Source organism: Pinus tabuliformis, chromosome J, assembly GCF_031772625.1.
Source record: "Pinus tabuliformis cultivar Carrire ecotype Pingquan chromosome J, CPIR1, whole genome shotgun sequence".
Lineage (NCBI taxonomy): Eukaryota > Viridiplantae > Streptophyta > Pinopsida > Pinales > Pinaceae > Pinus > Pinus tabuliformis.
The window spans coordinates 837,425,617-837,443,021 of record NC_142295.1 but is presented as its reverse complement, the minus strand read 5'-3'; the positions used below and the strand labels follow the sequence as shown (position 1 = coordinate 837,443,021).

The following is a 17,405-nucleotide window of genomic DNA, read 5'->3' as shown; positions in this document are numbered from 1 at the left end:
GGATTAGTAGTCACATCAAGCAAAGGCAAACAACCAATGGAAGGCACTAGTCGTGCAGCTCGACCAACTCGTGCTTCCATTAGGTCCACTTCTATTGTTATTGGTGGAAGTGTTACTACTGAGGTTGCAGATGAGGCTGAGGCATCCTCAGACTCTGATCCAGATGATGTCTATGTAGCTCTTGTTGATGATCCTGTGTCTAGTAGTGGTGATGAATTTGATGATTGATCATGTATAGACTTGTAATCTTGTAGTAGGCCAATGGCCTCATAGCTTGTAGCATTGTTTTTGGACTTCATAGGTCATTCAGAGCCTCATTGCTTATGTATTTTGTTGATGCTATGTATTACACTCAGTGCCATTTTGATATATTCACCTTTACATGGTATGATGAGCAAACTTTGCATATTTTGTCACTATTGGCTTGGAATCATGATTTTAAATCTTAAAAATAGTTTTTTCATTAAAAATTAATTATTTAATGTATTTTTTTTAAACCAGTTCATTGAGATATGACCAGTCCCGGTTTGACTGGTTCAGGCTTGAAACCCAATTTATTAGGTGGACCGGTCCAGTAACCGATTCCGGTTTTAAAAACTAGAAGAACAACATGGCATAAGCTTGTATTGATGCTCACTAAAACATGTATCAATAAATCAATGGAAACAATGAATGAAAATTAACTCAGTGTTTAGAATACCAACTCAAGTGCCTTGAAAAGAAAATGTATCTTCACTATAACATATTGTGAAAATTGCCCAAGTGAAAATTGTATCATAAAGCACAAGAGAGCATAGGCTAAAAAGTCGCTCCAAAAAGTAAACGGGATATAGTTTGATCCAAAAAATGCACAATTAGATTGTTCAAGCTAGAAACTTGCAAAAAGTTTCCTCAAGTTTTAATATGTGCTCAAAGTGAGATTCCAAATTGAAACAAGTTGCAAGTAAACTAGACCGAATTGAGCATGAAACTATGAATTAAATGAATGAAGTTGAAATTAGATGGCGTAAAATGAAAATCAACAATTAGCCAATGACCATGTAGTATTGGTTTGTCAAATGAGAATAAGAGAGCATTAACAACACCAAAACTAACTTCAAAAGAGAAATAAAAAGCTAATGAAACAGTACACAGTAGAGGGCCTTCTCCCAAAAGAAAGAAAGGGAATGGATGCCAAGGGGATGGTTCCCCAAGCTCCAAGAGAAAAATGTCACTTTTATTATTATGATGTTACAAGATAAGAGCCTCTTTGTTAGTGAAGAAGGGCTCAAGCTTCAAGGAGGGTTTTACAATGAAAATTTAGCTTTGAAACAATAGAATCCCTCCCCACGAAAATAGTGAAGAAATTTTACAAGAATTTTGGCAATGATATACCAAGGAACTCCCTGATGTAACTCTGAAAATTGTCAAAAGGGAAACTGTTCCAAACAGATCCAGCTCTTAAAAGTGATGAAGTCTGCCCAAAAAGGGGGGAAAGTGGGACTGTTTGTTCACTTTATAACAGAGATAGGACAGCCTTCTTTTCTCACTGTTTTAACAGAGGTATCAGCAGCTTCCAAGGCCTACGGCCTTGAGAAACTTTTGCTCCCAAAGGTGGTTATGGCCTGCTAAAAAAATTCAAAGTAAATTCCAGCCTTGAGAGTCTAAATCCCTACCAAAAGATAGATGAGTAAACTCCTAAATAAATCTGATTGTTTTCTGCAAAAAGCACTCCAAGGGTTAATAGATGATAGTAGATACAAAAGAGTAATGTTAGAAAATATATACAAATAATCTACAAGGAACTAGATCAAGAATTAGAGTATAACCCCTCTCCTAGCCTAGCCAGTAGCATTGCTCTATATTAGCAAATTGATTCAATATAAACACAATATAAATTTGAGAAAATAGTTTTGAAGTAGATCTTTTGCCACAAGTCAAGGCTAAAGAGACCCCTGCACAATAAATCAAATGAAAAGACTTCAGGAAAAACAAATATGTGAGTTCTTCCACTTCTTTCCTAAAGAGTGGGATAGTCCAACCAAGAACGTCCCCTCACGCTTTATCTGGTTCACAAGAAGTTCTACACATAATCAAGATGAATTGTTAGATCCATTTGGGATTAGATAATATAATGAAAAAGAAATCTTAACAATTTAACCGAAAATCAATTAAAATGTCCAATTCTAGAATAATTCTCCAATCCAAATACTAGTGCAAGGTAACTAGACACTAGTAGATCTATAGAACATATGGAAATAACAATGGAAATTATAGCACATAGAACATAAGCACATAGCCAGAAATCATACCATGAAAATGGAAGCAAGACACCACATATGAACCCCAAAGTCTTGTTATTGCACCAAAAATCTAAGTATAGAAGGCAAGATAATCTCCCCAAGCACAAGAGCTCGTTTTTTCATGGGAGAATAGGAGCCAATGGCTCATTTAAATAGAAGAATGGGAGCAAATCTCAATGGAGAAACCCCTAATGCCAAGTGAGGAAGGAGGAAATCTCAAGGCAAATTCGAATTTGCTGATTGGAGCTCCAAATGCCAAGTGTAGAAACCAAATTTGAGATGTGGCACACTATATTTCTTCAACCCACCTGCAAAATTCGTTTTTCTTTTTTTGGTTGCCATGTGTGATGAATGGTGGGTGGAATGGGAGAGCAATCCCACAAATTTTTCAACAAAACTGTTGTAGAAAGACACCTCGGATCATTTACCCAAACTGTGGTGCGTTGAAGTTGCCCGCACTGTGTAGATTGTTGTGCGTTGAGTTCCAAATTTGATATGCATGTAACTGGGAGAGGAGTTGCGTACAAGTGGGATGCATGGACAATAGTTTGGTGGGAAATATCCCACAAAAATCTCTCATGAAATATTTCTGTCAATCTTCCATAGTGCATGAATCCTCCAACAAATCGATTGTCTCATGTGCAAAATTCTTTGTGTCATGTGGTTGCCAACTCACCCAAACTTGTCACCTTGACTTGCCTTTGACTTGAGATTAATTTCCAAGTCATTTCCACATCATTTTGGCATGTGGGCATTTTTAATTTTCTCCATTTTTTTATTTTCTCGATTTTTTATTTCTCATTTTCCCAGTAAACTTAGTAAAAAGTGGGTTTCGGGGGTTTAAAATGATTTTTCACCCCTCAAAGTGTGTCTTAGTAGAAAGTTAAGGAATAGAGGTCCAATTTTGACTACTCATACCCCCTACAACTTCTATAGACATCACTTATTACAATTTGTATAAAAAAAATTATTAAAAATCTCATCTAGCGGGAAATTTTAATAATTTAAAAAATGACACCTATATCTAATCAAATTTCGAGAAAGACCTAACATGGTAATATACATTGACTCTAGACTTAGGACTCACTTAAGGCCTCGCTATCAAGCCGCACTCCATCTTTAGGGTTATTACTGGGAGAAAAAACTCAATTAATTCAATTAATTATTAAGCACTCAAAAGCACAAATAATTAACCAAGTAAAAAAAACTCCCTAGAGTGAACTCACTTGATAACAAAGTCTTAAGCTACCTAGGTCTGTTACATGACTCTATTTCATCATGCTAGCATCACTTTACAATATCCCCATAGGGTTGCGGAATTTGAGTACAATAGAGAAGAAGAGAGAGAAGAAGGGGCTTAGAAGCCCTAATGATCTCTGGAACTCCGTAGGTGTAGGAATCCTCTGACATATCCTTGGCCATGGAGTCTTCAAATGTACTTCAATGGTCCACCGGATATACCCTTCATTATCTTGTAAGTGTTGTTTAATGCTATAATTCTGATCTAATAAATGTCTAATGAATGGAATATTGTCTATGGTTTTTAATGTGCCCTAATTTTGTTAGAACATTGAAGCTATTGGAAATTTTGTATGTATACTCAGGGATAATGAATGAATGAATGTTCCTAGAGGTTGGTTTGTACACTGCATCCTTGAAACTCCATTTATTCTTGCAAATGAAGTATAAATTCCTAGAGTAGTTGTGAAGTTGCCTACATTAGGGCTAGTGAAGTTGCCTTTAGGTCTCCTTGAAGAACAAAGTTCTCAAATCAAGATCATTTTTTACTCCAATCCTCCCAATTGCTAGGCACTAGCCCTAGATCCTTGGTGATCACATTATACTTAAAAAAAAACCATCTTTATTCACCTTCTTTTATATTTCTTTCTTTGTCCCTTTAAGGCTAAGGAAGCCTCACTAGGGATTGGTGTGAATTTCTCTAAAGGAGTGTGTTTTGAATTCTGATTGGATAGACCTCTTCCTTAGTATCTCCTCTAGGCATCTGCAAATTTTGAACAAGTTTCAATAGTGGAACTTCAAGAAAACCAATGCCCTAGCTATTGCACCAAGTGGGAACCCTTGAAGCTGCCCTTCAACTTAGGGATTTCTTGAAGGTTTGTACTTTAGTAGTATATCATTTGAAACCTTTTCTCTTGACTCTCTTGACCGTGGACGAACTCTTATCTTGACAAATATCTCAACCCTAGGTGTCGTATAGTATTTCTTTCAAGGGGTTTTTCATGGAAAGTCTTGCTAGCTTCTCCCAAAGCTCACACCTTAATTGAACCTTTCCATTGAATGAGCCATCCTTGAGTCACTCTGGAACCTATTACAGACACATTAATCACAAGTGAGAGATATTGGGACTCCTTCCATCAGTGAAAACGCGAAAAGAGAAGGGGAATTAGGCTGTGGTGACAATGGGCCTCTGTCCCAAGTGTTGTTGTTCCCTCTAGCTTTTGCCTCCTTACAGGGCATGCTAGTTTGTGCAGCAACAATCGTCATTGCAACCTAAGGAATGCTCTTCAACCCAAGGTCAACACGGGCTAGTTTCTTATATCTACTTGAGAAACAATGCTTCCAACATCATTTCTAGAGCATCTCGTCCAAAATGTGTCTCGTGGATTCCATTAAACAGCCCATAGTTCTCACAGTTCAAAGACTTGAAAGCCTTGTTTGTTAGAGTCTGATTAGGCTACAATTGAGAGGGTGCAAACTCTTCTCCTTGAATGCTTCATCAGATGCAGATAGACAAATTTCCACACCCATCATCCTTGCTAAGTTCAAAATCCACCCCTTCTGCCTTGATAATTTTTACAGTTTGATTTCACTCCATCTTATCTAGGGTTATGTTGACTCACCAACATGTTGAACACCCACACTTGGTCTGTTGTTATTCACAGTCCATTACTATGGCTAGATAGGATCATTCGAGACAACGTCTATGGCCAATACACTCAAATCACTTGGACAAATCCACCAAACAATTTGTGCCTAAAGATTGGCCTTTAGGTAAAGCATTTTGTGGAGCTAAAAGACAGACTCATTGTCCAACCTCAATGCACTTGCTGTCACTAGAATGTATATGCATGAGGGAGCTGGCCTTCTCCTGGATTTTCTGCTATTCTTGTGCAAAAGGGTCCTATTCTTGAGGATCACACTTGCCGTATTCTTGCAAGTGATGCTAAATGGACATGGTCTTTGGAAGTGATCTTCTCTTGGAAAAAGTATCAGAGTTAGAATTGATTTTATCCCAGGGAATGATGTTTATTTAGAACTTTTATTTTTAATGGAAAAAGCACACCAAATTTAGATCGTGACTTCAGATTTACAGCCATATTTCAGCTATATGAAGAGTAAGCAGGCAGTTCAACCCATAGGTGCATCTTCAGTGTTTCTTCCTTCAGCTAATCCCTATTTTCTTATTCCTTTCATGTCTGAACAAGCATCATTCAAGTGTTTCCTAGATGAAATCTCTTGTATAAATTTTCTCTGGATTGTATCTCTGGGAATCGTGTAGAGAAAGGGATTCTAAGCCATAATTCAACCCCTTTCGATCATCTGGCTAGGCACTGTTATGCTTTGAAATAATCCAGACCTTGTACTGAACCATCCTGCTTATTGAAGAAAATAATTCATCCTTTCTCTTTGGTCAAAGATGAATACTTGATTGTATCAGAATTCTTTCATTTTGATTGTTTTACATGTTTACAGATTCAGATTTTAAAGTAGTCTATCACCAAGATTCAGTGTTATACTTGTTGGTATTATTTATTGTTCATGTTTTCTTCTTCTCTTACTCCAAAAGCACACACTAAGGCACCAGTGACTTAAAAATCAGACTTAATCATCACTGAATTTTGAATTTTGGCATTGATTTTGAACAATTTATTCCCAAATTTTGAGAATCTGATTTTAGAACTGCAAACATTAATTGCAGATAAGAATTTCTTTGTTGCTGATTTAAAATTCAAACACAGATTTAGAGCTGTTCGCCACAGATCAGCAAGCTTTATATATAGATCTAAGGTCTTATTGTTATGAATTTTGAATATTTGAATGCATATCTGATAGAGATACCCCTTAGAATCAGTAAGCATCAGCTTTGAAGGAAAAGGTGCAGTGTTAGTGTGGGCAATGCTTCTAAATTGTCCATTTGGAAACCCTCGACGCTGATTTCTCAGGGGACAATTTTGAGTGATAAAAGGGGTTTCCCATTCCTAGACAAGAAATACATTTTTCAAGAAACAATATGCATTTCTCTAGAGATGCATTACATTTCAAAAACGAACACAGAGGCTTCTGCTAGGTGTTTGGAGTTTTCTTTGGGAGAACTTTGAATGTTAATTGCTAATTTTATAATCTTTGATTTCATTAACTTGAATTTTAACATCAAAAGTAAAAGCAGTAACACATTTCAAGAGATTTGGTAGTTGAATGAGGTCCATCGGACCTCACACAGGGAAGATAGAATTTCAATTTTGCAGCATTTTGAGTGTTCAAGGTAAATGCAAAGCAGAGACCTAAACCTCATCCTCCTGTAAAGATTTATGCAATGTATGTCATGCCAAAAATCCAAAATGAAGCTCATGTGTTTGACCTAATTTATTATTTTTAAACTAAATAGTGAACATTTATGATTTATGATCCTGATATTTTCAAAGTAAATTTTCCATTAGGAATAAGAATGTGAATGGCTGGAATTTTGTGATAACTTAAGAATATATGAATACAATATCTATCCCCCCCCGTGTGTTTCTTTTGGTTGCTGAAGGATTAAGTCGGTTACTGGCTGAGTCAAAAAGACGGAGTGATTTCCATGGCACCATTATCACTCAAACCTTGGCTCTTACTCACCTCCTCTTTGTTGATAGCATCCTCATATTCTGCAACGGTTCCCCAAGAGAGGAGAGTTTGCTGGCAGGTATTCTCTCTCTGTACAGGAAAGCCACAGGAATGGCGATTAACAACAGTAAATCCTCCATATCCATGCAGAATCTGGAAGAAGGTGAGATCTGCCATCTTATTCACACTCTTCCCTTTGCATCCAGACCGCTGGACAAACGTCTGAAATATCTGGGATTTTTCCTCAAACCCAACAGCTACAACAAGGACTGGTCATGGCTCATTGCAAATGTTGAGAAACGGCTGAAGAGCTGGTCATTTCGATGGCTGTCGTGAGCTGGCCAGCTTTTGATGATCAAATCGGTTGTAGAAACTATCCCTGTTTATTGGGTGTCCCTCACATGGATTCCAAAAGGCGTCTTGGAAAAAATTCGAAGAATACCTTTCTTTGGTCAGGGAAGCAAGAACGGGGAGTCCTCCCTTGGGTGAGATGGACTAAAGTAGCCACTACAAAGCTTTTGGAAGGTTCTTAACTCTTTTGAGCTTATTGGTAGCAAACTGACTTGGAAAATAAGCAAAGGGGATTGGCTGTGGGAAAAAGTAACTAGGTTCGGTCTTCATTAAATGTATTTGAGTCATCATGTAATGTACTTGTCAAAAGAATAAAGAAAAGAATTTTTATTATTATTATTATGATTTATTAAAGCATAGGTTTTATGCTTGGGTGATCATGTTTTAGGTCAAAGTCCCCATTGAGGACTTCTAGGATTTATTCTGAGTTAATAGAATCATTGTACTTTTAAAGAGACCCTTCTTGGGCTTTTGAATCATGTAAAAAGGTTAAGTATTGAGTCAAATATGAATTATGTTGCCTCCACACCAAGTCGGCCTCAAAGAGGGCTATTCGACCTCACCAAAGGACTATAAATGAAGCAGTTTGAATTCCATTTGAAGCACACACACAACAAGCTAGTTCGATATCTCTTGAAGCTGGGAAAAAGTGTGAAATAGAGGAAGAAAGGCAATAGTGTGAGTTTGGTCTACGTGAAGGAAAGAAGGAAAATCAAAGTTTTGGTCCATCTATCTCTCTCTCTCTCTCATGCCCTGGTTTGGAAGATTGAATTTCTCTAGTTGATGTCGTAGCCAGTTGTTGCATGTTGTTGCTGCCATAGGTCGAAGTTGTTGGTGCTGGATGCTGCTACCTCAAGAAGTTGTATTGGGCCAAGATCGAAGTTTCTAAGTGAGGATCAAAGTCTTTCAGTGAAGATCAAAGTCTCTAAGGCAAGGTCGAAGTTATTGGGTGGAAGAAAGTGTTGCTACTGCTGTTGTTGATGCCAGGTCAAGTAGAATCATCTGCAAAGGAAGAAGAAGGCTTACTTGGTGTGGAGGAAAATTTGTGTCAAGGTCTAGAGTCTTGGAATATCTTAGGGAAACTATTGAAGGAAGAATTACTGACTGGGTTTTCCCCTAGAGAGGGGTTTTGCCTTGGCTATGAGCCTATATCTAGTGTCCATTGATTTATGTGCTAGTGCTTTGGTAATTGCTTGATGAACTAAAAGAAAGAAGATATAAAGGAATCTAATAAGAAATCAAGAACATCACAAGTAATTATCAAAAGGAATCTAATAAGAAATCAATAACATCACAAGCAATTATCGGGTATAAGAAATTATTTCTGCCTTTCTGATTTTCTAACATTGGTTGAGATTAGGTCTCAACCCTTGGCCAAGCAGCGGACAGAATCACATTCTCCCCCCCCCCTCTTTAATTGATCTCCTGCAAGACAGAGGTTTATCAAAACTCGCTCACATAGCCAACCCAGCTACTACTTTGATTTGGAATCAAGGCTAGCTTATTGCTGACGATTTGCGCCTTGAGAGGGATTTCAGGGAGGCATGGAATGGTTTTTGAATGCCTTATCAGTTGGTCACATCAGATTGACAGAAACAGAAGATGAATTAGTCTGGAGTGCTTCTCCTTTTGGCTCCTATACCCCTCAACTTGGTTACATCTCCCTCATGGCCATGAGAGAAGACGTTGATATCAAGTGGTGGTGGAAGGTTCTGTGGAAGGCTAAATGTCTAGCCAAATCCAAACTCCTCATGTGGTGTATGCTGGAAAACAAAGTTCCCACGTGGGACATACTCCAGAAAAGATTCATGGTTGGGCCAGGTTGGTACTCCTTATGCAAAAAAGATGAGGAATCTGCGATTCACATCTTTATGAATTGTCCCTTTTATCAACAAGTTTGGTATGTCTACAAACAAGTCGTGGGTCATTCAAGGGTATGGGCAGCAACGGATCTAGAAGGGGCTTTGCGGGTTTGTTTGTCCAATCCGTCAGGCCGAGCATTCAAAGCTCTGTGCCTAATCATAAACTGGGGGGTTTGTGTTATAAATATAATTTATATAAAATAATATAAATAAATAAATAATAATCATAGATTCATAATAATAGATTAGTTACTGAAGAGGCATGTCCCTAAGGACATGACCGTTCATAAACGTGTTAATCAAAGTTGTCATTGATGTCAATATGGCATTATTGGAGATGGCACACATTCTTGTGATGCATGAATAACTCTTTTGTGATGTTGTGCAAACCCTAGATCCTAAATACATGAGCAAACCCTTTGACCTAATCTTTTGTTGGAACCTTAACCCTAGACTATGAAACCCTAACCCTAAAATATTGCTCCTAATGATACCCTAATCCTAACAATTTGAAGAGCTAAATCCTAACCATGCAAACCCTAACTTGTTATAACAAATATACATCCTAGTCCTAAGTCCTAAAACACTAATCCTAAAAACCCTAAAAGATATTCATAAAAAAATTATTATCTTAAAAAGCCTCGAAACTCCTTTGATTCACCATTCCTTAACTCTATTATAACAAATTATTAAATTTTCAAAAGTGCAACCTTTATATAAAGTCTACCCTGTGCATAAACAATTGAAATTATTACACAACTAAATTCCAAGATGTTACATGTCATGGGACCACATTAGTATCGCTAGAAAATGAAGGACGGCTTCAACGTAAGTCGGCTCTATCGCTGGAAAATGAAGGATGACTTCACCATAAGTCGACTTTGTTGTCGCACAAAGTGTCTAAGCACCGTGACAACGCTCAGAGTAAGGGTTGTCACTCTAATCCTTACTCCGTTTAGACTCTCTCCTAGACAAGTCAAGGGGGGTAGTCCCTAAGGTTAATGGATGAGGATAGCCTGTGGAACACAGGCTCTAGGAGATTTTAAGGATGAACAACTTGATGAATTGTAAATGAGTCTTGATTAACTTAGATGAATAGATTAAACGCGAATGTAACCAAGACATGGCCACAAGATAGAAACAATTATAGACCAGTATAAATTTGAGCATTTCAAATTATCTGATTATAATTCCTTCATTTTTAAACTAGGTTCTGTATCTTTACGACAGAGATAACTGCTTCTCCCCAGTGTGTCACCATTGTTGTAGTGAAAACACAACACCCCCATTTTATTCTATCATAATAGACATGGGGACCCTTTTGCATCCATTTAGGCTTTGAGTGTTTATTGCTTCAGTTTAGCCTAGTCATATTTTTCATTAACGCTTGTTTCATCTTCCCTTATGGTTTGCAAATTTAGCCTTAGTTTTACTATTTAGACTTTTAAGTTAATTAAAATATTCATTTTTCTAAAGTTAATAAACTTGTAATTATTCTTTTGTTTTAATTAGATTAATTAATAAAACATAGCCCCCGAGACCAAGATTCATACATTAATGTTAAAATTAGCAACTAGGGCCAAATTCCACCTTGGGACAGCTCGTATGATGGAGATGATTATTGCATTGGATTCATCTTTTTGAGAGGTTCAAATTTGATATAAAGATCATCTTATTCGGACAAGCAGAAGTGGAATTTTGAATTTATTCTCTCTCATGCACAAATTGTTAAGGTCGGCCTCAACTTAATGTAGGCTCAAGAAGCCCAATAGATGTGTTCTTTCACACTCAACGAATTGTATAGATAGGAGTGACCTCTCTCCTCATTTGGACATCATTCACTCACACATTCTTCTCTCTCTTCTTCTGATTGGGCCGTACAACTATTGGGCTGCCCCTCTCTCTCTCACACGTGTGGTTGGAGGACGAGTTTTCTGGGACAGATTGCAGGTCGAAAATTTCAGAGTTTAGGGACAGTTTGACCAGCATTGACCAAGGTGTTCTTGACCAAGTTTGACTTCGATTTTGGGTGGAAAAGTTCGATTTTTGCAACTGGGCACAAAACCAAGAATTTTTGGGCTAAATCACAGAATCGAAGTTGAAGAAATTTCAGATTGTTGACCAGCGTTGACCGAGACGTTCCAGGCATCATTTGACTTCGATCTTTTGGGGAAATTTCTATCTCAGCAAGCTGCAACTTTGGCACAAAAACCGAGGTTTTCTTAGCACTTTGACCATAGACCAAATTGCAAGTTGAGCGTAGAAAATTACAGCAATTTTCTCTCTCCTTTGATTGAGTTTGACTGGACTGTTTTGGGTTGATTTTGACTTGATCAGGTCGAGTTTGATTGGAGAAGATCAAGTTGTTTTGAGGACATTTTATTGTTGCTTTGACCAGCGTTAACTTTCAAGTTAGGGTTGATTTGACTACAGTTGACTGCAAAATTTGACAGAGTTGATTTCACTATGTATTGAGCAAGTGAATTTGATTTTTGTACTCTCTATCTCTGCTGAACTATTGAATAATAATAAGAAGATTTGACTGAAGGGTTTTCCCCACATTGGGGATTTTCCCTGGCATCCACCAAATCTGGTGTCCTCTTGTCTTGCCTTGTTTTCTGCATATGTTTTTATGTTCTATCTACATTTACTGTCAATGTGATTAAGTTAATGTGATTGCTACTGGAAATTATCATTGAGCTGCTAAAGGAACATTGAAGTAAAACGTGCTAAGCATAGAACATACCATTGTTATCTAAAATTAACAATTAACCATATTATAATGTAGTAAGTGGCTTAGCCCTTTTTAATAAACATACAAATGTAAACTTCAAACCATATGACAAATGGCTTTAATACAAACAAACGAATATAGGTTTTGGTGATATATATTATAAAGTGGCTCCCACGTAACCTTCCCCCACTCCCTTATATTGGAGAATCCCATATCGGAGTTTTTGTTATGTGTCACCTCTTAAAAGTTTTGATATGCCAATGCTCAGATATCCCAATGCGCCTCCGACCTCCGACTTCTGATATCATATAACCTCCGATCTTCGATATGCGATATAACCAATGTTGCACGAAGCGCCCCCCCCCATGGTTCCAAGCCCCGAAGCGCGTCCCGTACAGAAGCGCCTAGGAAGCTTGGCCGGAAGCGCGCTTCCGAAATTCGGAAGCGGCGCTTCCGAATTTTTTGCCGCTTCCTGGAAATTCGGAAGCGTGGTACGGAAGTGCCGAAGCGCGCTTCATACGGCGCTTCGGGTGTCGGAAGCGTGCGCTTCGGGTGTCGGAAGCGTGCGCTTCAAAGGAGGAAGCGTACGCTTCCGGAAAAGCTTCTGGAAAAACGTTTAGAAAATCGTTTTTTTTTTTTCATTTAGGTGAGTTTGCTTGTTGGGGGTGGGTCCACCTTGGGTTAGGGTGACAAATGAAGGCAAAAAAAAATATAAATATAGCAGATGCTCCCTCATGGTAATGTTAAATTCTTAAAGTAAAAGTGACATTATCCTTTATTTTTCATTTTCATCCTTTTACTTAAATTTTTAACATTACCATGAAATGACTCAGGATGTTTGAGAGTGGTTCCAGCCTCATTGGACTTCATATGGAGAAAATAGAATTTCATATCCTATTCAAAATTTAGCAGACTTAACAGTTTTCACTGTTCAGGAATTCAGGATCAATGGGATTGTGGCATTTCATTAGATTATATCAAGTATGAAGGTATGTGATTAGCATTTAATCAAGAGCACCAAGCCCTATATGTACCCTAGTGTTGGTGGTGTTAATTGTTGAACTCCTTTGTCACGCGGCACGCCCTTAGCAAAAAATTACCTTTCAATCAAGTCAAAATCATCGATCAAGCATGTTAAGCTTTTTCTACCATATTTTAAGTCTTGAATTAGGTAGTTTGATCAAAATTGGGCAATGTTGACTAATATCCCTAGACAATCGAGGTAGGGGCAAAGGCTAGACAAGAGGAGACGAATCTAGATTCTAGATGGTTGATGCTCGAATAATTAATCATTAATGTACAATGGATGTTATATCTATCTTGATTTATGCAAAAATATGCATGTTTTCATGTCTTCTACAATTAATTTGCTAGTTGGGATGTTTGTTTTGAGTATAAATGCAAAAAAATATAAAAATATATATATATAGCAGACGCTTCCGCGGACGCTTCGCTTCCTAGATTTTTGGAAAATGACGCTTCCGCGTCCCCACTTCCAAAAAACGCTTCCGCTTCGCCCCCGCTTCGTGCAACATTGGATATAACCTCCAACCTCTCATATGTTTTAATATCCGATATGTCGGACCCGATTTGATTTAAGTTTTGGATTAATTATAAAAACGCATCCTCTCTCATATCGGAACTTTTGAAATGGCACATATTTAAAATAGCTGATATGACTTAATCTTCCGATTGCCGATTTGGTTGCAGATCCGATGGGCTTTATCACAACGATTTAATATAATATCGCATTTGCTCCTCATCGAAACTTTCCATATATTGCAAGTTTTGCAGAGTGTGTCATGTTAAAACTCCGATACTCCAACCTCTGATATCCATCTGCGTTCGTCGCTTGTCACACTTTGGTTTGGTCGTTACTATTAAGTTTTGAATAAGTCACTGTTAATGGTCTCAAGCTATTTATCATTGGTTTTTCATTGGGATTAGTTTAGATTCAAATTATTTGTAAAACGTTGATTGCTTTGTTGTATTTGGATTGTAGGGTCGATTCTGGAAGAACTTTCTCTTCCGATTTTAATTGAACAGTTGAACCACTATAGCGCTAAAGAAAGACAGAGGTTGTTGAAAAAGGTTATTCGGAGAATTTGTTGGAAACTACCCTTCCGCTCATTCGAAGATTGTTCGAATCCGATCCAAATGAAGCTTCCGAGATCTTCTAAGTTCAACTTGTGATTCAACAAAATACAAAACCTCCAGATTCATTTACTTTTTATTTCTTGTTTGTTGAGAAACTGAAGGGATCCGTTAACTTTGAAACTCTATATAAATACTTGTCTCTTCAATAGAGAAAACAGGGGGAGGTCGCGATCCTCTCCAGGGGGATTCTCTGTAGTTGTTCGATTTGTGCAATAGCACTACAGGGGGTTATAGAGAAAAAAGGGGGTTTCTGGCTCTATTATAATTGCTTTGCACTATTGCAGACAGTTTTATTATGGGTCTGAGCTACTCCAAGGACTACATATTTTGCAATAAAATTTTGACACTGTTTACTTAATTTTTGTTCTTGTGTACTATTAGCGGAATACAGGATTATTGTCTCACTGTTAAAGTTTCATTTTTGGTTCTGATCTTTATTCCAAATAGTATTATGTTTCTTTGATATTATGCACTATTGTTGTGTCATTGACATTTTGCTTTTGAAACTTTGTTAAAGCTATCTTTGCAAGGTAGAATAAGATCGAAATCAATCTTAATTCATTGAAGTATTCCTACGGTGATTGATAACTATTTATTATTCATTTGCAGGCTTATTTTGCTTTCACTTGTATTAGTTAATGTGAACTACTTCCTTAAGTAATACAAAATCACATGATGAATTATACCAGTCCTTCCCCCTGTTTTAGTTAACTTGCTCTCAGATTAGGAGAAGGGCTATCCCATTCTAATTCGAGATAAGTTTTTTGTGTTTTAGATTAGTTCTGCATTTACATCTTAGTTTGCATCAAGTCCTCTCTTAAAGAGGCAAATAAATCATTTAATTGTAGTTTGATCAGCGTTTTAAATCGATCAAACCTTTGTGTCATTTTACTTCTTTAACCCACATCTTAAAAATCGATGCAAAGGAAAGGTAACATGATGTAATATAGGTGTAAATAGAATAATTATTAGTTTAGGTTATATTAGTTTTAGATTAGATTAGTTTTAGGTTAGTATTAGATAACAGGGTAACTGGACCCATAACCAGTTGGAACCACCATCTTCAACGAAAAAGGAGTTGCTTTAAGTTTCCGACCAGGTGGTCTCCCCTAATGTTGACAGAGGACATTTTTGCCGATCAATAGGTTCTTAGTCGCATTGTACAAAATAAGTTGGTTCCATACAAAAACTTGCCAGTGCAATACCAAACCAGCATTTCCAATTATGTGCCACTAGTCAGACCAGTTAGAGCCTCAAAACGGCCAAACCTGATTCAACCAGTTCTTATCCAGTTCTGATAACACTACTAATTACATAGCGAAGATTCGTGAGAGAACCGAATGCACTGATTGTCCAGCAGAAATTCATCATCTAGCGTGACTCTTGCCTCATGTACATTAACCCTTTTCTCATCTAATGTTCTTTTAATAGCAGTAAGAGGGTAGATCGAGGCTTGCATGCACGGGGTGAGGTGTCGCTTTCCCTTCGAAGGGTACATCCTCTCTCTCATCGCCACCCAATTATTGTGATGTGGCCATTTCACCTATCCCAATCCGGCAATCTGGGAAGTTTGCAAGTACCATAACCAAGTGTCAACATTCAAATTAGAGTCATTTGGCTAAGAAGCTGCAAATGGGAGGTGTCTATTTTACCCACATCGTCAAGGACTTGCAACTGACCTCAACTACTATTGCAAATATAGGCACACAACATGCACGGGCACAAACATCAAGGACTTGCAACTGGCCTCAGCTACCATTGTAATTATAGGCACGCAACATACACGAGCACAAACGTCACTGGACATATGTGAACCATAGCGGCCCTAATCACAACACCCCGCTTTCACTAACCCAACAACCCATCGTTCTTGACAGTTATATTTTTCAATGCTATAAGAAGTGTTACAACAATTTTTGTATGTTTTTTATTTTCTGAATATATCAAATTAGAAAACCTGTGTTTTATTTGCAATGGGGGAATTCCAGTTGTTTTTCCATCAATCGCACTTTTGCCGGAATTTTATTGCAACTTACTGTATATGTGCCGAAAGATCTTATCACGCACAGACCCCTGATTTCTTTCCTTCTAAGATTAGATTAACGCTTAGGTTTTGAACAAGTTTTTATTCACAACTCGCTGCAACGCACACCGATAACTGGCAGGGAGTAACGCGCAGTTAATCACCAGCACACAAAAGCAAAGTCTAATTCCTAACATTTGAATTTGTGAGCATTCTGCAATTGCTCTTTCGAGATATTCAACGCGTGTGCATCCTTGGAATAACAGAAAAAGAAACGCAAGGGAAGCAAGGAAAGGACCTGGTGAGAATTGAGAGGGTCTGTGAGGCGCCTGAGGATTTCCACGAGCGGAACGACGAAGGCGAGAGTCTTCCCGGAGCCGGTGGCGGCATCGACCGCGACGTCCTTGAAAGAGCATAAAAGAGGGATGGTGGCGGCCTGTACAGGCGTACAGTAATGGAAGCCGCCGTCCTCCAACACCTTCAGAGTGGCCTCTGATAGAGGGGGCTGCAACACGGAAAAGACTTTGTCTGTTAAACCTTTCTTCTTCTCCGACGCCATAGCAAGGCTGAAGTTTTCACAAAAACACTCGAGGTTTTATACTCTGCACAAAAACTGTGTATATTTTACAGCGTTGCAGTGAAAAGCCTAATATACGCCTAAATACATATAGCCACTAAATTATAACGATCTCGGTAAACGAAGGTTATTAAAAATAAAAATACATTTATCTTATTTCTATTTTGAAATTGTGATCATTTCAAATAGTGGGAATACCTCTTATAATTTAGTGGAACAGCTATTACTTGATAACTAATAGTGGGACAGCTATTACTTGAGTTATTAGAAAATATATATAAATTGTCTCCAATTTTTTTAATTGAAATTTTTATTTAAAATGGTAAAAATTAAACTCTATTATAGCAGAGTTAAGCTCTTAACACAAAAGAGAAAACAGATATCCTTATTGTTTAAAGAAAATTATGTTATTGGTGATCCATAAAGATGTAAATTTTTATTTTTACCATATACATATTAGTCTTCAGATGTTAACTTATTTCCTTGTATTTAAGAATGATAAGTGTTTAGATAATCTTACTAAGAGTGATCCTTAATATTTAAGGAAAACCGTGTTATTGGTGATCCATAAAAG

At 37.6% G+C, this 17,405-nt stretch overlaps 1 pseudogene across 1 annotated transcript in view; it reads right to left on the bottom strand.

The window, feature by feature from the left end:
- Window positions 1-16,910, bottom strand: part of LOC149229310 (DEAD-box ATP-dependent RNA helicase 18 pseudogene) — a 54,966-nt pseudogene extending 38,056 nt beyond the window's left edge. The window contains exon 1 of the transcript XR_016248379.1: window positions 16,553-16,910. The product of XR_016248379.1 is annotated as a DEAD-box ATP-dependent RNA helicase 18 pseudogene (transcript). The remainder of the gene's footprint in view (window positions 1-16,552) is intronic.
- Window positions 16,911-17,405: the final 495 nt, after the last annotated feature.